We start from the raw sequence: 25,189 nt of genomic DNA, 5'->3' as shown, positions 1-25,189 counted from the left end.
TCAAATAAACTACTCCTGCAACGTTGTCACTTTTTTAATCTTTTTCCTGGCACAGGTGTATTTGTGGGAATTGTGCAGAATGCCTACCTGAGAAGCAGCCCAAGAACGTCTGCTGCAGGGAGATACCATAGGTAGTATGAATGCTTGATGAATGAAATTGTAATAATGCAGTCATTATCTTTTCTATATTGCATGTCACTTACCCTTTCATATTTACTAGGTTACAAGAAGACTGTGACACAGACTCATACACTATAGTTCTTCAATAAATGCTTCCAGCATTTAAACATTAAACTGTGCATTTTTACAAAAATCTAATGGCCTTCTTCCATATGGTAGAATTACCCATGCTGAATAGTGAACTGCTGCAATTATATCAGAGTCTTCAAAATGTTTTTTGTGTATTCGTACTTGTCTGTAAAGAGTAGAAAAGCCCACCTCATTCCACTTCGCATCACAAGTCCGCTGGGCTAAAAGGCTTTGGATGTTTGCAGGTTAGGAGCTGGGTGATTTTACTTTGATCCTCCACTGCTTCTTCGTGTTCTTCAGCAAATTGAATAAAAATGTTTTACCATTACTCTCTGTGAAATAGCCAAGTTATGAACAAAACACGTGTTTTTAAGACTGTCAAACATAGAAGTAAGCTTTTGTAGAATAGATTACACCTAACAAGATTTTAATGACCTTGTAACAAACTTTTAAAGACATGTTATTAGCAATATTAGGGAATCATAGGGAAAATGCGAATAAAAGGAATGTAAAGGAAATAGCATGTGCTGTAAAAATGTTGATGAGCAATGAACAGACTCCAGTGATGTCATTGTTTCCTCCTGATCGTCAACATTTTGTAATATATGTCTGCAAAAGCAGATATATTGGTTCATTGATCTATGGTTCACTTGAGACCACGTGGATAAGCCAGAAGGTGATTGGAACAATGTTGTGTGGATAGATGAGACCAAGATCGAACTTTTTGGCTTGAATGAGAAGCGTTCTGTTTGGCGACAAGCAAACACTGCATTCCAGCATAAGAACCTTAACCCATTTGTGAAACATGGTGGTGGTAGTATCATGGTTGCCTCTGAACCAGGACAGTTTGCAATCATTGATGGAGCTATGAGTTCTGAGTCGTACCAGCACATTCTACAGGAAAATGTCAAGGTATCTGTTTGTGGACTGAAGCTCAACAGAAAATAGGTCATGCAGTAAGACAACGACACTAAACACACAAGTCGTTCTATCAAAGAATGGTTAAAGCAGAAGAAAGTTAATGATTTGGAAAGCCCTGACCTTAATCCTAAAGAAATGCTGTGGAAGGACCTGAAGCATGTAGTTCATGCAAAGAAGCCCACCAACATCCCTGAGTTGAGACTGTTCTGTGAGGAGGAATGGGCTAAAGTTCCTCCAAGCTGATAAACAGTTACCGGAAACGTTTGGTTGAAGTTATTGCTGCAAAGAGGGGGTCACACCGGTTACTGAAAGCAAGGGTTCACATACTTTTGCCTCCCACAAATATGTGCGATTGGATAATTTTCCTAAATAAATAAATAAAAAAAAAAGAAAGAAATGAAACTTTTTTTGTCTCATTTCTTTAATTTGGTTCACTTTATCTAGTTTTATGACATGTAAATATCTGATCATGTTTTAGGTTATATTTATGCAGAAATACAGAAGATTCTAAAGAGTTCACAAACTTTGAAGCAGCACTGTAAATCCTGACTACACTGTGGAAAATTATCACAATCTGAATCTGGAATGTCGTATAGTTACATGGAGCTGAACTGACACAGAGTTAAGTGTGGCTGTGTTTGATTTAGTGACCAGGGCATTCAAAACCTTACTTGGGCATAGCTGTGAGTGTGTTTTATGGAGAGGACAGGGTGTAGTTGTTGAGACAGAATTAGGAAAATGCAAGATTTTTAAGGGAAAAATGTAATTAACTACTTTAACTACATGACCCAAAGTAGTTAACTACCGAAAATTTACTAAATTTGAATTAAGTTAAACTACCCTCCAACTATTGCAAAGTTTTGTTAAACTTGTAATTGAACTACATGTGGTTAATTACTTCCCAACATGAGTTCTTCTAGCATGGCGTTTTTTATGTTTTTTAGTTGAATGATACTGAGATTGGGGTTCTCGCTTTAGGGCAGACAGCATTGAAGTTAGAATGAGATGCAGCCACTCATCTCAGCTCAACCCAACCTATTTTCTTTAGTCAATGCGTCCTTGAGACTGAACAGCAGCACATACCTCTATTGGTGGGAGGATAGGAAATGCAGACTGGCTTCCCTTTTCCTGTTGTCTGACAATTTTCAGCATCTGTTAAATTTGTTGTGGATTAAGTGTTCTCTACAATCCCTTGTCGTAGGTGCAAAAAGGCAAAGAGAATGTGGTCAAAGGAGGAGGTGAATGCAGTGGAAGAGTCTCTCATGAGATTCATCTCAAAACCTGGAAAACAAGACTGTGAGAGGTGCATCGCTGCTTCCCCTCAAGCCCTAGCTGAGAAGGACTGGAGAGCTGCAAATTCTATGTTCACAATAGAATAATTCCAGATTGGAGGCTGTAGATATGGATCAAGTTTACAAAAGGTATTTGCAATCCAGTTGTTTTCAATGAGACCCAGTGGCATTTAGCCCCCCTTCCTTCACTGTTCAAATGTTTGGACTACTGACACAGATGACCTCAGTAGACAACAGTAGATTTGCTTTAATACATTTTTCCTTTCATCAGTATTTGAACTGAAAGTGGACATTTCCTGGACAGAAGCTATATTCTAAAGTCAAGCTCTTTTTGCTTTGTATTCCTCAGAGGCAGAAATCTAATTGATGCTTATGAACATTTGGTTTACAAATGCCTTGAATACATGATATTAAATGTGGTGTCATGTATGGTCGTTTTTTGCTGCTCTTTTTGTGCTCTTTGTTCAAAGCACATTCAGCAATAAATGTTTCATTCATTTGTTTGAATGTTCACTTGCCTAAAAGTCATGGTGGTTTGATTATACACCTCAAAAGAATTAAGGGTCAAAAGATTTATAATTTCACTAATTTGATATGATTCTCATGAGTCTATTAAAGTATTAAAGACATTTCCCCCCAAAAAAGGTTTCATCTATCCTCTTTGGATCTCATTTTAATCTAATTCATTTTTAATCTTAACCTCAAATTCAACACGCCATTTTTTGTAGGTGTGATTTGCTCCAAATTAATTACTTCCTGCCCTGCTTGAATGACCCATGCTAAAAAATATAATTTATTTATTTCTTTTTTTAAAAACTCACTGGCAGTAGATTAACTCGGCAGTGTTCCTCATACGCTGATTCGTGCTGACTATCTTTTTAATGGAGTGGATAGGTGTTTTGGGTCCAGTAAATGTCCCTGTTGTCCGAGTGCTTCCTTTTTTAGGTGTAACCTTAAGTTGCATCTGTTAAGTGTAAGTCCATAATGATACACTTAACACATGCAGTGCTGGCTGGGATGTTTGTGTGGCAGCAGCCCTGAGGGGAGCATGAGGTGGAGGTGAAGGCACAGCAACGTCTTGAGCATGACGCAAAGAAGCAGCCACGGCAGGAGCACAAGGTGGAGGTGCACCCACGGCAGAAACAAGAGGCATGGGCGCAGCCACAGCAGGAGCATGAGGTGGAAGTGGAGGTGCAGCCACAGAGGGACCAGATATCCCTTTGCATGACTTCAGGTGACCCATAAATTGCAGTTTGTGGAGTGAAAATGTGACACCTCTCTGCACTGATGACTGCATTTGCAGATGAGATAACCTGTGAGACAGTATTTTCACAATCAGAGCTACTGACAACCTCACACACAATCCACAAACAGAAGCACATACTTGATGGGGAGGAGAAAAGGGAGACAATGTAAGTTTTATCTCAGTAATATAATGTTATCTACAGTATGTTCAGACCATATCTTGATGGCGAACTGCCACCTTTAAATGGTTCTGCAGCATAGTTTCCGTTATCCGGTAATTACCGTACTTTGACCAGGAAAATCTGTTAAAGTGCGACAAATTTACATCTCTGTGGTCATAACACTGTGTCGGAGCTCCTGAGAGAGGCGGCTGACTGCCTAGATAAACTGGAAAGATGTAAGTGTGAGACATAATTGGAAAGTACACCGTAGTTTAGATTATTGTTTGTCATCTGCCCAAACTAACTTAAAGCCTTATAACATTCAATTTACAGCATCTTCAACTTCAGAACAACAAGGTTTGACATTGGGGCAAAGGAGCATGTGTAAATGAACTTAGTTCTATTTGAGCTATACATTTTTGAAATTTTGTTTTCTAACCGCTGTAAGTGTTTGCACATGTACAGTTTAATTTAAACATGACTTAAAACCGACTATGCTGGTGTTGTTCAACCTAATTTATTTCAACCTGTCATCCAAGAATTGCATGTGTGACATATAGGATATTTATGTGTATCTGCCCACTCAATTGTGACATTATTTTATGCATATGTTATTGATTTTGTATCTTTACAGATACCATACAGATCAGTGGAGGCTGGTCCATAGAGGCAGAGGAGGTTGCTCCTCCTCTATTTTTTGAGAGGCAAGAGGAAGATCAAAATATAAAAAAGAATATTTGGTTGAGATAAACTATTACCAAATCCCTGTATTATATATAAAATATTTTTTCTCTCTTCTTTGGAAAAAATCCATTATTGACATTCTGGTTAAAATGCTTCAACAGCGACACCTGCAGGGCAGGAGGAGAAAGAGCAGTGTGTGTGAAGTGGTGGTGGGGGGCAGTGGGGGGGAGTGGGGGACAGAGGAGGATGGGTGTCTGCTGTCCTCCTCAGGGCGAGATCTCTTACATCAATGTAATGTACGTCATTTTTTTTATGCTAATCTATGATTGGCCAAGACACGTAAAATGACGCTCCAAGGGAGGCTGTCCTCCATAACCAATCAACAACCAGAATGTGATATTGACATTGCGTTGGTCCAATGATAGTTTCAGTCAGCTGTTGATGTTGTGTGATTAGTGAATGAGTGTGCAGGAGGTCTGGCTGCTTGTTGTGACAATTTCTTCATTTTTTTTAAAGCTGAATCTATATTGAGTAATAAGCTTAAAGTAACTAGAATAACAAGTGTTAACATGTCAGCTTTGTAGACTATATTTTATATGTGGTGCATATAGATAAGAGTAAGTCATGTATTTGATACATGCATTAATACTTTTTGTGAACCTACACTTTTAGATCTGTGAACGGTTTAGTGTTCAGTCTTTCTAGTATTCAACACTGATCTGTACCTGTATCAGATTATAAGCTTTGTGCTCCTTTATTTATTTCTATATACTAAGAAAATATATAGGAAACACATTTAAATCATGTGATATGCAGTCTGTTTTTGATGAGAACATAAATCTGTTGTCACAATAGAACAATACTATAAATCTAAATTTCACTTTGTTGGTAAAATGACACATTGTGAACCACTCCACAACAAAACTTTTTTGTTTGGAAACAATATGTATATGCTAAATGTATTTAAAGAAGCAGCCTTTTCACCACTCGGGAATTTTTTGTTTTTGAAAGCAAATTGTTTTATTGGCATATAAAATTGCCCCCCACCCCTCCGAATTCATCAGGTGGGGGACAGTGATATAGTATGATGCGATTTGTTGTAAGATTCCATGTTGGTTTTCCTCCTGTCCTCCCCAGTTTTTTGAGTCACCAGCCGCCACTGGTATAGAACAATTGTCAGGACTAGGGACTGAGCACTGTGGCACTCTCCAAGGTGCTGATCCTGCTGCTTGGAGCAGCTCCACAGTGCTCTTTCTCTCCCACCCACAGTAGTGGGAAGATCTAAGCTATATAAATAAACAGACAAATTGTTCCTCCAAAAGGTGTTCTTTATTGTTGAATAGCAGCAAAACAAGTCAGCCTTCATTAAAGATATGTACTCTCTCTCTCACTCTCTCTCTCTCACACACACACACACACACACACACACACAATGCATCCTTTACATCTTAACAGTGAATTTTAACAAAATACTAGCCTACAGTGTGTAGGTCTGTCCACAGTACTAGAACTTAACCTATTTTGACATGCTTCAATCACATGACCAGCTGAGCTGAACGCATGCTCACTGAATGTGCTTGTTGCTGGAATGCACAGCACTGCTCTAGGCAGCATGGAGAGGAGAGAGTATGTGTAACAGGGATCCCTCCAAAAGACAAGGATGCCCCCCTGGCACTTGTCAACAGAGAAATGAGCCTGCAGATAATGCAGTACTTCATCTGGCTCGATTACGTCTGGGGTGTCATCCCACTCCATGAACAATCTCTGTCTTTGAATGAGTAGCCATCATCACAAAGTCACTTTATTTGTTGCCTTTTGTGTCATTTTAAACAATATGTAATAAGTTCAGGATGTGTGCCTTGCAGAGCCTCATCCCTGGGGATGCTTGATGTGCTTGTCTCCCCCATAACTGCCACAAAAGGTAACCCAAAATTAATCAACATCTAGTATGTGCATAATTATTATATTTCAATTAGACCAACATCTGCCCTTTCAGTCCTGTTGGTGCCACAACAGGACTGTGTTGCTTGTTGTGTAGCGGTCACCCTCCATATCCTCTGATACATCTTTAAAAGGGGGACAAGAACTCTCCAACTATGTTGAGGACCTCCACCTGGATGTTCGCCATGCACTGTTCTTGCCCCTTGTCCCGAAGCACCTCCAGGATCTCCCTCTGTTGCTTGGCAATTGAGCTCAGCATCACTCCATCTTCCATCAGTCTCGCTTTCTTGTAGAACAGCATGCAGAAGGCTGAGCGTACATGACCAGGCTTTTGCACTTAACTAATTGGTCCCTTTTCTCAACTCTATGCTTCAGGACTTTATTGATTACATACACTGCACATGGTATCCACGAATAGTTCTTAAGTGCAGCTTTGATATTGGGACCCTGACCACTTACACAGCTTTTGACAGGTCTTCAGCTGATATGCCAACTTCTAAAAGGTCCTTGCTGATTTGTTCATGTATGTTTGTGGCAGTTTTCTTTATTGATGCGTCAAAGTATAAAGTTGAAATCACTCAACTAAACTCAGTTTCCAGTCTTCTATGACGAAGTGACATGTCAGCACTGTATATGATCTGATATTGAAGCTGTCTGTCCACACATCGGTTGAGATGCCAATTCTGTATTCCAGTGCTTTGTTGATAGACTGAAAGAGACTAGCTTTTCCTTTTTTTGCCTGCTCTTTTGCTCTATTGCAGACGGTCTGCCTGTGAGAGATGACAGAGTGCATATCCCCTGCCCCATAACGTGCACTGATATTTATTAGCCCTTGTGCCACACAAGTAAACCCCTTACCAGACACGACATCCTATCTGGATAAGGAAATACACATATTTATGTGAGGTGTACTGTACACTGTGCACTCTTGAGTTCAGGTCAAGGTGGTCAGGCTTGCACTGTGATGGGATTTCAGCAGATGTAAATGCATTCCATACAGCGTTAACAAATTCTTATCAAAAAAAGAAAAGTGCCAAAAATCATTGCCTTTCTTGACCTCCTGCCAGCCACTCCTACCTATTTTGCATATTGATATATGATCACAATATGGGTAGAATCATGATAACAAGAGTGCTAATTAATACCAGGTGTAAATGCAAATGCTCATGGATCAGATGTCATTATCCAGATAATTTATTCAGATACAGATAACATGTTAATACCAGATGGAAATGGGGCTGACATAATAGACTGTATATAAAGACAGACATTGCAGGGTGTGATGTCTCCCATTGCGTTCATTAGAAGTTGCAGCCTATGGTCACCACCTTCTTTCCTGTATGGAGCCTGGACCTTCCTAACGAATGCAGGGTTTTGCCCTTCACGCTCTGGAAACATGCCCTGCTACCTTGGACCCAAGCTAACGCTAGCGTACTGGGAACACTGAGCGCCACACACTTCGGCTGATGTTTTTTTTTAGCTGAATTGTGCTAACAGGGCAGGCACTGTTATCAAGTAACAACTTATCGAAATATTGCAACAATAGTCCAACTCAGTGTGAGTCCTGCAGCCGAGGAGAGGAGCAGTAGGTGAGCCAACTGTCAATCACAGCTGTCAATCACCACTCACATGCCAGACATCAAAGCTACTATGAGTCTTCAAATCTTATTAATGGAGCAATAATTTCCAAAATGACCACCAGCACACTTATTAGAGGGCCTGAATTTAGAGATTGAGACCATAATGACTTGTTGAAAAAAATGATTAACTTAGTATTTCTAGAGAGAAGTTGAGGCTTTTTGAATGGGAGTCAGTTGGAGCATCTAGCAGCCGTTGGTGGCACTTAACCTTTTTATTTAGATACACATGTGCTCACCAGTCACTGTGTTTGTCATACATTGGTTCATACAGTGTTTTAAATATTGTTATTTTACACAACAGGATAGGAATAACCTGTGTGTGTGTGTGTTGAATTTAAATAGAGACCTGTCCATCTGGCACAAATATACACTGCAAGGAGAGTTTTGGAGTGCTTAATTTTACCACAAGTATCATCATGTTTAGTGGGTTAAGGTTAGTCCAAACAGCAAATCAGAGCAAAAAGATTCTTTTCACAGGAGGCATTTGGATAGCCAAAAACAATAATGCACATGCTGGCTCATTGGAACACCTGAATGATGCTGAATGCTCAATGTTATTGATTTCCCCAGTTTTATTTTTTCTGTTATGTAATGAAAAAAATCAAAAGCATCATCTCCACCTGGTGGAAAGATCTATGGAATTATTTTTGTCCAAATTCAAACCAAACAACAGTAACAGCGACCGAGAACTCGTATCACTACAAAATATGACAGAGCTAAAATGTGGAAAGAATGTGAACTAATTTAAGTTTACATTACTGAGTTTTGGTTTGCATTCCTGAGTAATTTAACAAATAAAATAGCAGTAAAACCACACCACACAGAATTCCCAATGTAGACTGAAACTCAAAAACACAAACCAAACCTAAGAACTGCAGACCAAACCTCAGACAAACAAATGCTAAATAATAAACACAAACCAAAAGTCTAAAACACAAACAGAAGGCAAGCAATGTGAAACTGTGGATGCAAATCACGTTTCTTTTGTTCTACAGCTGAGCTTTTTGACCTGTCTTGCTATGATATTAGTTTTGGGTTGTTGGATAGTTTGTGATCTTTTTTTCTTCTTTGAGTTTTTACTTTTATCCCTGTACTGTAGAGCAGAATACAGCAGATATAACTGCAGACTCATTAAAAGCAGAGGAAAAGAGACATGGCTGACTTTGAGATAGTGATGGTAGAAGTCCCAGTAGGCTCCAGTGTGCTAACCAGGCATGACTGACAGTACAGATCCTTCTCACAGTCACTGTAACTGATGTACTTATCTAATCTGGACAAGTTCCAGAGCCTCCCTTTGCTGAGTTCCTATATACACTACTGTAAGCAGGCTAGAGGTTTCTACAGTGGAGGGCAACAGACAAGAAAATAATGCACAACCAAAGAAGTTGGACATTGATGATTTAGAGTTTCCCCGGGCCTTCAGTCTACTTTCACACACAAATAATACCACAGATGTGAGCGCGCACACACACACACACACATTTTCAAGCTGGTCAAGCTGCACTAACGCATAAGTGGTCTTCAGTATTTATGACTTCAGGGGTTGGAGTGGTGGGTTATTTCTGAGAAGTAAACAGCTCTAAACATCTGTTCACCAAACATCTCAGTTAGACAGCATCAGCAGAGGAGGACTTGAAGGTATTGTGCAGAATAATGTTATAATCTGAACTCACCATACTGTTCTTTCTCATCACTCTTCTCTCATATAAAAGTGTAAGAGGTAAACATATTCCTACATCATTTCATTATGTAATGACCTTAATACGATGAGGTTGAAGGATCAGCTCATCAAAATGACTAAAAACAAGACTAGGTCTAAACTTAGTATATGGCTATATGGCTGGACCATGTATAAAATGCAAGAGGGTTTTTAATTTGTACGTCGCCTGGTTACTATCAGACATGGACATCGCCTGCATTTTTAAGATGTTTGTTTTATGTAAGTTTGTGTTTATTTATTTGTATAACACATAGCAGTTGTAGCTCAAGGTGCTGTACACATAAGAAAAACATTATAAATACTTAAAATACATTGCACAGGATTTGGGGAGTAGACTATATGGTGCTGTTGTAAGAAGGATTGAGTTAAGATTTAGGGCATTTTTTATGTTTTATATATTTTACTTACCCACAACCCAAAAAATATGAAGGACTGAAACTGCCAAAATCAAAAATAAATAATTGGCTCAATAAATATATGAATGAAATAATAAAGAAAGAAATGTAGAAATAAAAGGCTCAATTATCAAATAAATGTGCAGGTTAATTTGAAAATGAATAAATATGCACAGAAATATAAAAATAAATATATCAAATTACTTCTTTTCTGTATTCATTTATTTTCATATTTAATTATTTCCTCATTTATTCTTTTATGTTTATATTTATTTCTGTTCATTTATTTCCCTATTTATTAATTTCCCTGTTTATTTATTTCTGTATTTATTTATTCTTGTATTTCTTCACCCATATGATAATGAGGGGAGTGTAACTTAACAGCCATTGGTTAATCAATTGTACTTGTCCCGCTCCTCACCGCAGCCTTCCAGAAATGACAAGGAGGAGCTATATGCAACTAAAAATGGATATACACTGGCTAACAATTGCAAGAGGTCTAAGAATTTTGGGCGACATGGCTGAAAATGTTTGTCCGGACTTCATGCAATTTTGAGTGGAGATACATTTGGAAAATTTGACAGACTTGTCTGAAACTACAGACACAGAGATTGACCCTATAGTTTTCAGAAACTTGAATGAAGTGGCTCAACGATTGAGTCTTGAACTAGCGCAAAGTTCCCATAACGGTGGAGCAATTGGGCACCCATCCCATGAAGTACCCATGGAAGCTGTGGAGAATTATTTGTTAGCAGGTTTGACTGTCTACAACATAGCTCATCTGCTTGGTGCTGGTGAAAGAACGGTGTACCGTTGAATAGCGGAGCCTGGCGTTAGGTTAGTTTGCATCTGGGGCAATCTAAAGCGCCTATGCCGGCTTCAGACTACAGGAGTTTTAAAATCCCAAGGCTCCCTTGTCTTATAGTTTGTTTGGAAAAGCTTAAAAGTTATTATGGGTTCATAAAGACCGTTTTGTGTACACATCTAGTAATTGCTTTAAGTTAAATAGTGTAACACTAACTCTGCTAGCTTTGCCATTTTTCTATGGGATTTCCATCACCATGCTAAGTGCCATGTTCAGTTTGTGACATTAAGTGTCATGTTGTGAAAGAACTTTATTAAAGTAGAAGTCCTGCATTCAAAATGTTTGTAACAGTAAACATTTTATTGGTTAAATGTAGTTTAATTATAGATTATAGACTAAGTCTTGAACTGTTTTCTACTGTTGGAGGAAAACCTCTGTTAATATATTGATAAATTTAACGGAGCCAAGCTTGCTGAAGCAATAAGCCCTAAGCAGGGCTGGACTGAGAAAATCATTCAGGCCGGGAAATACAGTGTCAAATATATAGCTCCAGTCAGACCACTTTTTAAATGGAGGGTCTGGGGGTCCCCCGCTAGGAAAATTTTAGTCCCAAAGACTTGATTTCCTGCATTTGGTGAATTTTAGTGCATTTGAATAACAAACTAATGAGCCAACAACTGCTTAGTACAACGTACTGTTACGAACCTCGAATAAAACCAAAGTTATCATCAAGGAGGGACACGACACTACGGCCCTGTTTACACCTGGTTAACATGTGTCTCGGGTGATCCAATCACAAGTGGACAGCTTTAAGTATGTCTGTTTACACCTGGCATTAACATGCGTCTCCATATGTGTCCTGAGTGACCACTTGTGATCCAATCTCACTTCCCCGCTCTATATGCAAATAAACACGGACATCATTTCCGTTTTCAAAGACCAAATTCGTTCGTTATTAACCAGACCGGGGGTCCGCTCCGTTATGCAGTGATCTCCGCGTAGCTCTCCATTCAGACACTGTGCGCATTTACACACAAGACACAACAGCATTACTTCATTGATTATTTAAATCTCTGACATACCAACAGCACGAGTCAGGATCTAATGTTAATTGTTCTAAGTGTTCTTCTACACATCCAAAGCAGCCATCCTGATAAATCCCGAGCTCCATTATGTTGAGCAGTGCAGCAACTTGACAGGACAGAGGAGACTATCCAGCAACATTTAGCTTCTGACATATTTTTTTAGACAGACGAGCGAAAAATTAATGGTTTAATATCTATTCTTATTGTCGATTTGAAGAGAGAAACTGGTTAGGGAAACAGGAAAAACAGCAAAAAATGGGACGTGGGTTATGTTTTTATTCACATGAAAAACGAAATTATTTATTTATCCTGTTATCAAACAAGTTGAACAGCTTTGGACGGAGGATCCTGTGCCTAGTCTGCCGGAAAATAGAGGATGTCAGTTGAGTAGGCGGTCCTTCAATGTGGCCCAGGACACATTGCGTTTATACTACTAAATGAATGTGGCCACATGCGGCCCAGACCACCTCCGAATGTGGTCTGAGTGATCGGATCTCAATCCGTCCTCAATGCGTCTTGGGTGCGTTTACACCTGTACTTAGAGCTGTCCACTTGTGATCGGATCACCCGAGATGGATGTTAATACCAGGTGTAAACAGGGCATACTGCTACTACTGTGGCACCAATGCTACTCTCTCCACCTTGAAAAAGAAAAAAAGCAAGAGCACGCCATATTTTTAATGTACCGATATAATACAGTTAACAACTCTATTCAAAAAACAGAGCAAGAGCACAATACCCTATTCAGTTTACTGCTATACACCCACCAGAAGTTTGAGTACACCTTTTTAAAGCTATTTTTTCAATAAAAATACCCTGAACTGTATACATTTGATTTTTCTTGGTTTTCATTTGATGTCTTGTACCTGCAGGTTGCTCTGAAGTTGTGTGCTTCTGTGCACCAATGCTACTCTCTCCACCTTCAAAAAGAAACAAGCAACAGCACAGCACACCATATCTTTTAATGTACCAATATAATACAGTTAACAACTGTCTCCACCTAGTCAAAGAACAGAGCAAGAGCACAATACCCTCCTCAGTTTACTGATATACACATGATTACCCATCAAAGGTTAAAATAACCCTTTAACCAACACAAACATTAGGCTAAATAACATAAATCTGTAAGTTTCAACAAATTACAATAGCCTGAATAGTGTGACAGAAGACATTGTGTTGTCTCAATAATTTTAAATTATGAGCTCAAAGTATGAACTCACTGATTTTTACCAAAATGAATGAATTTTCAAATAATATTGACCACATTAATTAGACTAGATATGCCAATTATGCCATCAATGTTTTTGAGGAAATCAGAAAGGGAACTACCACTTTTACCATTGATTGTCCAGTTTCTTGGCTGCTTTAACATTGACAGGGAACAATGATGATGCATCAGTAACATTATTTACGTTAGCTAGGTAGCAAACGTTAGCTAGGTAGCAAACGTTAGCTAGCTAGCATGTTTATCTACCCTTCTTTTTCTCTCGCTTCCTCTCTCTGCTCCACCTTTCCTCTTTTTTCTAGCGCCCATCTTGCTGCTAAGTAATTTAGCACTAAATGCACTTGCTGCCAAACTAAACGTGTAACTGCCAACTACTCTCTCTCCCTCTCTCTTGGTGTGTCTCAAATCGCATACTTCTGTACTTATCCAGATAGCAAAAATGATATGGCCCAGATCCGGCCCAGAGCCTCCATAAGTTGTGGGCCAGATCTGTAAAACGGACCCGGGCCGGTGTCCTTTGGCACAACAGGCCAATAACGGTGCGGATCCGTTTTTTCACTTCTGGGCCGGCACCGGGCCAGCTCCAGAACGGATGAGATTATTTTGTAGTCATTTGTCCGAAGGTGGGCCAGATCCGGTTCAGTTCTGTACCGGATACGGCCCAGAGCTTCCATAAGTTCTGGGCCAGATCTGTAAAATGGACCTGGGCCGGCGTCCTTTCTTATCTGGGCTGGTACTCGGCCAGCTCCAGATCGGATCACTTTCTAGCCATTTTGCTCAAATATTTGCTGTATCTGAATTAGTTCTGGGCTAACCTTTATCTTTTCCATAACTAAATTCAAACTGAAAAAAGTATCTCTGGATATAAATTTCTAGAACTATAGTTGCATCATCATAACTGGTTGTTTAAAAAAAAAAAAAAAAACAGAAATCATAAGTTATGACAGGAGATGCTGCTTTGTTGGTCGTTCACTGTACACTCATCAGTCAAAATGAAGTAATGAAGTGTACTCTACTCATGGTGGATTAACTCCAGAAAAAAGTGAATGAAGCGCGACATGACATCACTTGGGTTTACCTGTGCATGTTGAGTGTAAACTGAGTAAATATAAAATAGTGTAATTATGTCATATGACAATAGCATATGGCATATGAAGAAGAGACGAAGTCCTTTTAAACCCGTAATTTAGAGTGTAACAGAAGCATAACTAATGTAATTGTCAGGGACCAAGCAGTAAGGCTCAAGAACACCAGGTGTGTAGCATAAAACATTGTTATTTATTTACAAATTAATTTAATCTTAAAATTCAAATTCAAAATACAAAGATCACAAGACAAAAGTAAAACAGCATAATGAACAATTAACAGGAATAAACAAATAACTAACAACCTTAACCTTAATAGCAACAATACCAACATTATTCACAACCAAACTGTGACCCCCCCCCCCCCCCCCCCCCCCCCCCCCCCCAAAAAAAAACAAACAAAAAAACCAACAAAACTTCAAATAAGTTTGACCTCTCCCACTGCCTGCTGTCCCTTCCACTTCCTCGTGCCACTTCTTTTGTTGGATCCATGAAAAACAAAAAGTTAGAACATAATTTAAAGCAAGCAAGAAATGACAGAATGTTAACTAAAATGTGTGCATACAAATTAGCAAACTGTCAAAAAATAAAGTGTGTGCTGTAGGAAAAACAAAAGGCTATGTGTACTGTCACTACTTAAAATGTTTGTATGTTAACGGTGCTAAAAAGAAAACCACTGACACTCAGTATCGGTGTTTAGTGCAGCTGCCACAGTAATCAAGAATGCAAAATATATGTAAAATATACAGTACCTTTATGAAGTCAGCCACTGCTGCTAAGTGGAATGTTGTGATGCCTATAAACAACCAATTGTGAAGTTAAAAACACAAAACATAAGTGCTGCTGCAAAAGACTAACACAATGCTTTATCTGAAATTTACCGTGGTTAATGCTTCTTTAGTCTTGGCACGGTCTTTGCGGCCACCTCCCCGGTCAGATGCCAAGTTAAACCACCTGATGGTATGTGAGTCTATCTCACTATCTGGAGCGCTGCTCGCAGATTGGTTCTTCCTTACAGCCCCTGTTGAGAGAGAATGTCCATCACATTGTAAGACAGATAAGCTGTTAGCGACCGAAATTCTCCATTTTCCACTTAGCCATTCTAATAACACACTGTTTTGATAGCTGCTTTAGAGGGGTGAAAAAAGTGGCCAATGGGTCAATTAAGTGATAAACAGATTATGCAACAGCTAGGGATGTTAGCAGTTAGCCTTAAGGTTAGCCGTTAGCCTATATGCTACTGGCTATATGAGCAGCTAACGTAACGTTAACAGACAGTAAGATGCAGATGAAAAGCAAGTTGTGGGCGACATTGGTTGTAACATCACTAATAACAAATACAGAGTTGTTTATTCATTATTAATTCTAACTAACTTAGCTAGTTAAGTAAGCTAGCCCGGCTAAAAAGCTAGCCGTTGCCGATATAATATTATTAGCAAGATTAAATGGGAAGTCAAAACCTTCTGAAATTATGTTAAGAGGCATAAAACCACTTTGAATACTGTTTTGTCACAACATTGTTTGCCTTACCGTAATAAAAATTTTTCCAACGCTGGAAGAAAAGCCGTCAACGGTCTCCTGCTTTTCCTTGGTCTGTTCTGATACAACTGAACAAAAAAGAAAAAAAAATGGCGCGCTCGTTTCCACAGATCTGGCCCGTAACTACTTTGACTCTGCTGACTGATTGCGAGTCTAACTGACACACCCACTCGTCAGCCTGTATGCGGTCCGTATCTGGCACAGGGATGTAAAACCGGTGAGACTGTAACACGGATCTGCCGGTTTGGAGGCGGATCCGGTCCAGAGTCAGTTGCTATCTGGGTACATTTAACATTTTGAGTGCATAAGTGCGTTCACACTGAGAAGTATGGCAAAATGCAGTGCACTATGAGTACCCGGATGGTGTACTCAACACGGTCAAGAAGTTGAGTGTGGAACTATGGATACTTCTCGTCCTCAACGGTCACCATCTTGGCTATGTGGTGGAAGGGGAGGGGCCACTTTTCAAAGTGGAAATGGTGGCCAAGGACTGTTCGACCGTGAACGTCGCTGCATTGTACAAATGTTAAGTTACACGTGTTTTTTTGCACTAAGCACCACTATACTGTTGTCGGATATAAGCAGTCGGTTCAATTTGTTAATTTAGCAGTCTGTAATGATTTGGTACCGCGAACGATAACGCGAATGCTAATGCTGTTTGCTAAATAGCTAACAGCTGCACATTTTGACGTTGTGGTGTATATGTGTGATAAATTGTCGTCTTCACTGTAGAGGATTCTAGTATTAGATGTGTGGTCAGAGGCTTAGCTCACTAGATAGCCAGTGAATAGAGCCAGTATCAGCTACGGACACGGCGTATCGGCAGTATATTTCAAGATTTGTGCTTCTGTTTTATCTGATGTCTATAACATTATATAATCTGGTCTTACAAGGGACGGACGAGGACATGAGATCCTTGATCTTGTGGAGGTATTATTTAGCTATTCTTATACACTGTATGAAACCTTTCCTACATTGTGAAATTGTGTTTCAGAGTGTTCATTGCAGAAAAAGGCCTGGAGGGGAAGGTGACCCCAGCCTTCATGAAAAAAAAAGTGGAAAAACCGGTCATCTTGCGGGGGCTGCAGGGGGTATACTTTAGAGCCCAGTCTGCCATTTCTGCTGATTATAAGAGGCTGATTTGTTGCCATCTCCTCCGCCACCTGACTGTGCTTCCCTCCACAGACTGTTTCACCCTGACAGTCCCGGTGCTTCCTCCGCAGGCTCCACTTCACTCAAGCTGCCCGTCAGACCCGCTGCTTCTTCCCACTTTAACCTGAGTAACAGACGTTGCTCTGGTTGGATCCACATGCAGAACCGGGGATAACGTTAGCTGGGAGGCTAGCAGAGGCTAGCTGGCTGTGCTTCCCTCAGGCCATGCTGCGGGTAACACTCCACTAGCCTCTCAGCTAACGTTAGCCCCAGCTCTATTAATTATGTTAATCTGTACTTTTTTGATTCTGGTCTAATTAGAAATAAATTAAAATTATTATCATTACCAGTTTGATGTTAAAAAAAAGGGGTTTTTTGGTTGTTTTTTTTACACTGAATGTAATACCTTGAACAGGCTTCACTGTGACCTTTTACCTGTGAAAAGGGAAATTCCTCCCCACAGTGAAGACATGGCATCAGGTGTCCAACCTCAGCCCTACTGGTACTTGGAGTCGGTTGCTATAGATGAAGACAACTACATTTACTCTACACAATAACTGATCACAGGTTATCCCCACAAAAATATGATTATCATAGCATTCATTTGATGGATACAGAAAATGCAAGCAAAATAGCAAATTAACAGCATGAAAATTAAAATAAATGTCCTCTTACATTATGCACCCTCAAACTCTGCAGGGGCCAGATGTATAGTGTGGTATAGTGTACCATGTTCCCTGGGTCCTTTAAATGCCTGACTGTGTATCCCTCACTGGGACAGGGAATAAGTGTGAGATGATGGCTCCTCGTAGTCCCCGAGATCCACAACAGTTAAAACCCATTCCTCAGTTTTGGAAATGCAGCCAGGATGAAATTGATAAATTCACTAGGGCTTTCTTGGTTACCTTGCACAAAAAGAAAAATACTTGGCATAAATATTCATACTCTGTTTCAAAACAAGTGCAGAGCACAAGGATTTGAAAATGATCTTTTAGCTGGAGAGCACTTCTTTTTGTCTTTTACATTACAATTCAAAGACTTGCCTTAATGAGCATAGTGTGCTTTTACCCACTTTCCATTTTATAGGCATATACACAGTATGTTGACATATAGGAACCAATGCTCGGTTCAAGCACCGTGTGTTTTGATATGGGGATTTACGGAGGATAAGAGCAGTTTGGAGTGACAACATATAATGACCGCCATTCTGATTTTTTTTCTGGCAATTCAACAAAATGTTAGTACATTTTCACATAAAAATATTGCAGATTGTAGGTTTAAAAGCTTCAATGTAATTAAGTCAGTAAAGTTTATTTAATATAGCACAGAGCAAGGTCACAAAGTGCTTCACAAGAGTAAAATCTCATGAAATGAGACCACAAAATAGTATAATGTAAGATATAATAAAAGAAACAAACAATAACAAGCAACAACAGACCAAAATACAAACACTAGACACTATGAGGCGAGACAAAGGCCAGTTTGAATAAATGAGTCTTCAGCTGTTTTTTAAAGGTGTTAACAGAGATGCTGATCTTATGTCTATAGGAACAGTGTTCCACAATGATGGTGCCACAACTTCAAAGACATGATCACCTTGTGTTTTTAGACAAGTGCACGGGACAACCAGTAAGCTCTGCTCAGAAGAGTTACGTGACCTACTGGTGATATAAGGATGGAGCAGGTCAGAGATGTACACAGCTGTCTGACCATGTAGAGCTCTATATGTGAAAACAAGAACCTTAAAACAATCATTTCTGCCAGTATGGTGTGTGACCACAAATCTTTCAACACAACCTAGTGAGATACATGCTTACCTCAAAAGGTGAGGCATTTTTCTCCCAACCCTATACCTTGAAGCCGTTCCTTTTTAGCCCTCTGTGGGACTGTTTTACTGTGTTTATGAATCAGACAGCAGAATGTCTGTGTGTATGTTGGTGGAAGTGTTGGCGTCCTGTTTCTTCTGCGTGTCCCAGTTGGAATACTTCGCAAATAAGGTGCAAAAAGTCTGTAAACTTCAGCAAGACAAAAGACGACAACATTGAACATGTTAAATTAATATTCCGGAGCAGGAGCAGGAGCCGGAGCCGGAGCTGGGGCGGGGGCGGGGGCAGGAGCCGGAGAGGGGGTGGGAGCGAGAGCGAGTGCTAGAGCTGGAGCAAGAGCCACGCGCACGTGTGTGTGAGACCACTGAAGGCCCCATGGTCGGCTACTGTAAGATACATACCATACCTACACTCATTCACACACATGCACTTTAGCCACAGCTGTCAACAGATGGCCGATCCCACACTGTGTGTTAACTATGTGGCGTTATTGGTGTCATCCAGAACAGTGGCAGGAGCCGGAGCATGAGCGGGAGCGGGAGTGGGAGTGAGTGCTAGCCGGAGCGGGGGTGGGAGCCGGAGCAGGGGCAGGAGCGGGAACTGGAGCTGGAGCAGGAGCCATAGCTGGAGCCAAGTTTGGAAAATAAACCAGGTGTCCCGTCTCTGCTCCTCTCCTCACCTTTTCTTTCTTTCATTTCCTCCATCAGCTTCTCCGACCCTATTTTACTTGGTGGAGTCAGGGATGTTTTGAAAGCATCAATAATTGGTAAAGCACATAAAGGGTTTCATAGGTTTGATAACTGGCAACTTCATTGTAAATTATGGTTAGTCTTTGCAAGCTACTGTGTTCAATTAACCCTCACTAAATAATTTGGCATAAACCAAGCTAAGTTGACTCTAAAATAGTTTTGGTAGATCATGGCCCATGAAATACTTCATTTGTGATCTGTGACACTTGTGTACTCATATTTACTCTACAGTGAGGTTTCCAGGAAGTTAGTGATGTATATATTGCAACACTATAAGGCAGCTCCAAGAAAAAAAACTAAATAAAAATTGATATCCAAATTTGATTTATTTCAAACATAATGCAGTTCAGCTTCCTATAGAAACACATAAGAAGTTGGACAAATTATTATTGTAGATTTATTTTTTCTTGTATTTTGCCCAGAAAAAGGAAGATATCAGATGCTAAGATGTGAGATTATTTAATATGCTAAATGTGTGAAGAAATTTTTTGACTATTTTCCTGGACTCTTGTATTTTCAAACAATGTTTAACTTTTGACAGTATTTAGTATTTTATATTCTGTGGCAAGATTGTAACCTTGATTGAATCCAGATTTCAGATGATGTCAGATTTAGTGAGAATTTCGAGTCTCCAATGAACCTGGAATGCATGTCTTTGGACTGTGGGAGGAAACCAGAGCACCCTGTGGAAAACCCACACAGACATGGGGAGAACATACAAACTCCACACAGAAAAGACCACGGCCATCTTGTGCTGTGAGGCCACAGTGCTAGCCACTGAACCACCATGCTGCCCATATAAAGAACTACAAAGGCTTTATATTGTTTTTGCTATAAAGCCTTCACAGAGAGCTTCAGTCCTCCACGACATTCACGCAGCAGCATGAGCAAAATGTCCTCTTCCACTGGGAGCAGAAACATTTGAAGCCGTTACTCTTCTTCTTCGGCTCGCTGTCATCTGTTCTATCCAGGTTATTGGTGTCATCCAGAACAGTGCCAGGAGCCGGAGCATGAGCGGGAGCGGGGGTGGGGTCGGGAGCGGGAACCGGAGCACAAGCACAACATGGCTGAACCATAAGGACGCCTGATGGCGCTATGCGGCATATAGCACTCCAGTATCCCTCCTCTTCCTCGTTGGTTCCAGGTTCAGCCTGTGCCTCTCGCAAACAGGATACCAGCTCCACCGGTGGAAGACTGAATGCAGGAGGTAGAGGCTGAACCATGATGACACCTGTTGGCACTGTGCGGCGTACATTACCCCAGAATCCATCTTCATCTCCCTCCATGCTGGGTTCGTCTACCTCATTGGTTCCGGGTTCAGCTTCCTGGTTCAAGTTGGGTTCGGCTACCTCGTTGCTTTCAGGTTCAGCTTCCTGGTTCTTGTTGGGTGTGTCTGTTGGGCCGGGTTCATTTGATGCAGTCTCCAGAGTTTTTTTGCTACAAGAGAAACTTACACTGTTATGTTTATGGACAACAAACAGAAATCCCATGTGTATGCAAATATGTAAATCAACACAAACACATAACACATATATACAAACACATGCCCATACTTGTTACGGTAGCTCCTGGTAAAAAAACGGATGGGTGAGGACTTCGTTGGGGGTAATCCTCTCCCTCCCATCCCACGGGAACATGGCCTTTAACAGGTTGATGCACTCCCTTGATCTTCTAACTTTCTTCAGACACATCTAGTCTAGGAAATAATTGAAAAATTTAACCTAACATTTGAGTCATCTTCCTAAATTATGAAAAGGCAATCAATGACGTCACTTTTCAGCAGCTAGTGCCTATTTAATGACCTACCTTTATTATTTCATCCAGGGACCGGAATGAGTAGGACCTGTCATCAGTCTTACACCATACCGAGAATTCCTAAAAAAAGGTTCAAGTATTTAAGATACATGTATTTCTCAATAAATTCAACTGATGAACTGAAGGAAAATATTGGAAGGTATTATTTTTATATGTTAAGGATAAAATATTTGAAAAGTCAAATAAGGGGTTTTGTACCGTGAGCCTCCATTGTTGGGAATCTGACTGGAAGTACTCCCTTGATTTCCTCCCTTCCTTAATAATGTGGTCTGGTGGCGGACCCAGGATGTCAATGATGTACCGTAGCTGGAAACAAAACACAATATCACATCAAGATATTCAACTTTCTTTTTTTTGAGACTCTGGTACAGTTGAAATAATAATGATGAACTAGCTGGTTTATAAGGATGCAAACTGACGATGGCTCTTTAAGAAAGATTACAGCACTACTTCATCTGTTAGCAATGAAAAGCAAAAAGTCCAGTACAATTATAGTAAATTAGTTACCGTCTCATGGTCACTCCTCCCTGGGAACAGTGTTGAGCCCACAACCATTTCTGCCATCACACAGCCCAGCGACCACATGTCAATGGCCTCAGAAAATGGTAATCCAACATAATTTCTGGTGCTCTGAATGTGGAGTAAAAGCATTGAAAAATATGAGGAACATTGTCATATTTTAATGATTAAAGCACAATGTAGCACATAATGTAATAACAGCATTAGTACAAAGTTATCACAGCGGATAATCACCCAACAGCTCATACAGGTATGGACAGGTAACACACACACATGCACATACAGAGCTAGACCTCACCTGTAGAAACTGCCATGGTCGACCGTGCTCTTCTTGGCTTTGTGGCTGGGAATAGCCATGTCAAAACCAATCAGCTTCACCCGGAATGGTCTGACACGATCCACCAGCATGATGTTATTGGTGCGAACATCAGTGTGGATCACTCCGATGCTCTTCAGGGCATCAAATGCTACGGCCATCTGCAAATAATAAATGACAAGATGTGAGCCTATTATTTCAAAAGGTTTTGCAACATAAAATTCTGAACCCAAAATGATTTATTTATTATTTAATTATGAAGTGCTTTCAATACTAAAAATGGAGGCAAATCCAATAAAAAAAACAACATAACTACAATGGAGGATTGACCACAGACTGAATGTTGACTTTTGTTGTCCAGCTAATGGCGTACCTGTTGGATGATTGTTCTGACACCTTGGAGATGCATGGCGGTCTTTATTTCTGAGAGGAACCCCCCCCCCCCCCCCGGGTGATGTCTAAGTTCTCAAAGACAAGACATCGGTTCCCCAAAAATCCATCATAGAACTTGACAATATTACATTTGTCAAGCTTTTTTTCCATCAATTTTTTTAGGATACATGCTTGGAGATACAAAACAAGTTTGGCATTGTTAGTCCAACTCATACAAAAATGTAAATGACACATTGATCTTGAAGCAATTAAATAACTGCAGCTCATTAAGAATGCTGTTACCAGAGTTTTACTAAGACTAAATATCTTCTCTGGCAAAATCTGTAAAAATCAAAATCAACTAGAGTCCTAACTCATTGTCCAAAGCCCAACACTTTTCTTTAATGGCAACAATCTGTTCAGTTTCTGTGTGGACGCATTTGAATACATGTCCAAAGCTGCCCTCTCCAACTCTTTTCAAGATCTTGTATTTCTTGAAGTGGGTTTCACTGTAATTAGATGAACTTGATGTCTCCATGGCAAAAAGCTGAAATTGATATGGGGGGAAAGTAAAAGAACAGATTCATTTAATTCCCTGTAAAGAAATCATTTTGTAAATTAATGAATTACATGTGTGTTTGAGGTCTCATCAGCTATGCACCAGTTGTTTTGTTGTATCTGAATAACTTATTTTGACACAATTTTTGAATCTTTTTTTTTGTATCAGATAGACAATATTTATTATAATGTCTATCTGGTGGATCCTTATATCCTTTTTTACAGAGCAACCTTGTGTCAAATTCTAGTTTGATCATTTTCTAGTTTTATCATTCTATTTCAGTTCAGCTTAAATTGTTTGTATTCCTAATTAGCTATGCATTTAATCAAATGACCACAAACCAAGTTGGGGCAAGGTGGTTATCCTGTATGGTAGCACTAGTTGACATTTGGGGGTCTGGCCAAAACATAATTATCAGTGATCCCTAACCTACCAGGGACTTGATAATATTAAGTTGGTAAATGTGACAAATTATGAGACAACATTTTAAATGTTATATCTGAACTTTGTCTGGAATAACATAATAAGAAAAAGCAGGTGATTACTTTTAAAGACTTCATATTGCACATTAACCCCCCCCCCCCCCCCCCCCCCCCCCTCCACTTCTGGCTGTAAGTCATAACTGGATCTCAAACTAATTGCTACATTAAAAAGAATGAAGAAGTGACTTACTCGTAATCCTGTTTGATTTTATGGTTCACTTCCTTGGATTCAATGATAATGTAGATGACTCAGAGAGCTTGATTCCTTGTATGTGCTTCCCTGTATGTACTTGGCAATTCAACTGGTTCTGAATAAATAATTCCACATACAGACTCCACCCACCCTGCTTCTTTAAATACATTTAGCATATACATATTGTTTCCAAACAAAAAAGTTTTGTTGTGGAGGGGTTCACAATGTGTCATTTTACCAACAAAGTGAAATTTAGATTTATAGTATTGTTCTATTGTGACAACAGATTTATGTTCTCATCAAAAACAGACTGCATATCACATGATTTACACGTGTTTCCTATATACTTTCTTAGTATACAGAAATATATAAAGGAGCACAAAGCTTATAATCTGATACAGGTACAGATCAGTGTTGAATACTAGAAAGACTGAACACTGAAACCATTCACAGATCTAAAAGTGTAGGTTCACAAAAAGTATTAATGCATGTATCAAATACATGACTTACTCTTATCTATATGCACCACATATAAAATATAGTCTACAAAGCTGACATGTTAACACTTGTTATTCTAGTTACTTTAAGCTTATTACTCAATATAGATTCAGCTTAAAAAAAACTGAAGAAATTGTCACAACAAGCAGCCAGACCTCCTGCATATTCATTCACTAATCACACAACATCAACAGGTGACTGAAACTATCATTGGACCAACGCGACGTCAATATCGCATTCTGGTTGTTGATTGGTTATGGAGGACAGCCTCCCTTGGAGCGTCATTTTACGTGTCTTGGCCAATCATAGATTAGCATAAAAAAAATGACGTACATTACATTGATGTAAGAAATCTCACCCTGAGGAGGACAGCAGACACCCGTCCTCCTCTGTCCCCCACTCCCTCCCACTGCCCCCCACCACCACTTCACACACACCGTTTACCGGCGGGAGGAGTTTATTTTTTTAACTTTTAAACTGATTTATCTTCAGTCTTGCATCTCAACCTAACTGGAGCTAACACCAGAGTCACACAACCCCCTCGGCTGCTATCATCAATAACAACCTACTAAATGCCGGTGACTTTACATAATTTTAAATTTAAACTAGTAGATATCTATGTGTTTAAACGTGTCGCTGCTGTATTCATGTCTTTAGATGACATTACTTTGTGTGGATGGAGCAGCTACAATATTGACAAAGCATAACTGATCGATCGGAA

The 25,189-nt window shown here is 39.7% G+C and overlaps 2 long non-coding RNA genes across 5 annotated transcripts; both read right to left on the bottom strand.

The window, feature by feature from the left end:
- Positions 1 to 14,372: 14,372 nt before the first annotated feature.
- LOC122975592 lies at positions 14,373 to 16,055 on the bottom strand. 3 transcript variants are annotated; one of them, XR_006400724.1, is made up of 4 exons: positions 15,979 to 16,055; positions 15,330 to 15,469; positions 15,201 to 15,244; positions 14,373 to 14,924 (listed from the first exon to the last, which is right to left on the bottom strand). It is a non-coding gene; the product is annotated as an uncharacterized LOC122975592 (long non-coding RNA). The 3 variants fall into 3 exon arrangements; XR_006400725.1 differs by lacking the exon at positions 15,979 to 16,055 and adding an exon at positions 15,563 to 15,748; XR_006400723.1 differs by lacking the exon at positions 15,979 to 16,055 and having other exon boundaries at positions 15,330 to 15,742.
- Positions 16,056 to 17,217: 1,162 nt separating this feature from the next.
- LOC122975593 lies at positions 17,218 to 23,443 on the bottom strand. Of its 2 annotated transcripts, XR_006400727.1 has the most exons (9): positions 22,738 to 23,442; positions 22,347 to 22,525; positions 22,037 to 22,159; positions 21,728 to 21,835; positions 21,521 to 21,589; positions 21,258 to 21,405; positions 17,815 to 18,044; positions 17,575 to 17,658; positions 17,218 to 17,263 (listed from the first exon to the last, which is right to left on the bottom strand). It is a non-coding gene; the product is annotated as an uncharacterized LOC122975593 (long non-coding RNA). The 2 variants fall into 2 exon arrangements; XR_006400726.1 differs by having other exon boundaries at positions 21,258 to 21,589; positions 22,738 to 23,443.
- Between the last annotated feature and the right edge of the window lie 1,746 nt (positions 23,444 to 25,189).

Source organism: Thunnus albacares, chromosome 23, assembly GCF_914725855.1.
Source record: "Thunnus albacares chromosome 23, fThuAlb1.1, whole genome shotgun sequence".
NCBI classification, from domain to species: domain Eukaryota; kingdom Metazoa; phylum Chordata; class Actinopteri; order Scombriformes; family Scombridae; genus Thunnus; species Thunnus albacares.
This window is presented reverse-complemented; position numbering and strand designations above follow the sequence as displayed.